Genomic DNA, 936 nt, shown 5'->3' on the forward strand with positions numbered 1-936 from the left:
GAACGGTATAAAGTAATCTAGTTATTAGAGTCTTACATATGAACAACTTATCCAATCGATCCATTACCGCCAAAAATGTAGTGTAAATATAGTGAATTAATGATATCGGATATCCTGCAGCGACTTAGGATAGGTAAAGAGTATTGATTATCATCTATTAGTGCTCTTCTCCTGTAGCTAACAATCCAATTTGCAGTCATTTCTTTGAGTATCAGACTGATAGATCTTTTTTAGTGTATTTACAAATACAGTCTTTAACTAGGGCCAGGAGATACTTAATAAGGTATACCTTTAGGTTTAAATTTATTCGATACACCAATACAGTGATTAATTGGTGTTATCCTGCAGATAATTTAAGACTTGACTTCGGAATCGAATCAATCGTATGATTGCTGTTGCGATTGCATGATTATATATCATATTAGGTCAGGAATTAACTCCTGATTTATAATTAGTTGTGCAAATTTTACATTTATCGTTCGTAGTATGATAGAGCAAGTTCATGTCTGATCATAACAGTCAGTTTTTTTAATAATAAAATCCATAAATACTGTACCTTATTGATAATGCGAATGTGCCCGGTACACGATGACTAGGTCTGATTAGGAAGGCACCATCTTGGTCTTCTAGTCTGAGCAGGTCTTCAGCCTGTTCATAGGAAACGTCAATGTAATAATTGGCTAAGTTCTCCATGACTACTCAAAATGACCTCTACCTAATTTATATGGACCAGAAGAAAGAAAACGAAATTAATAATAATTCGAAGTTACTGTAGCGTTGAATCAGGTAGCATAAAACGTGACTGGCAACGTTCACATATTAGTCGCATCCATAGTTCTAATGTGCGAATCATGTGATATATTAAGAATTGCCTTAAATTATGCAGTAATAATGTCGTGACTATCGATAATAATATGTAATTGATCCGATTAATAT

This window comes from Trichoplax adhaerens, genomic scaffold (genome assembly GCF_000150275.1).
Source record: "Trichoplax adhaerens TRIADscaffold_14 genomic scaffold, whole genome shotgun sequence".
Taxonomy (NCBI): Eukaryota; Metazoa; Placozoa; class Uniplacotomia; order Trichoplacea; family Trichoplacidae; genus Trichoplax; species Trichoplax adhaerens.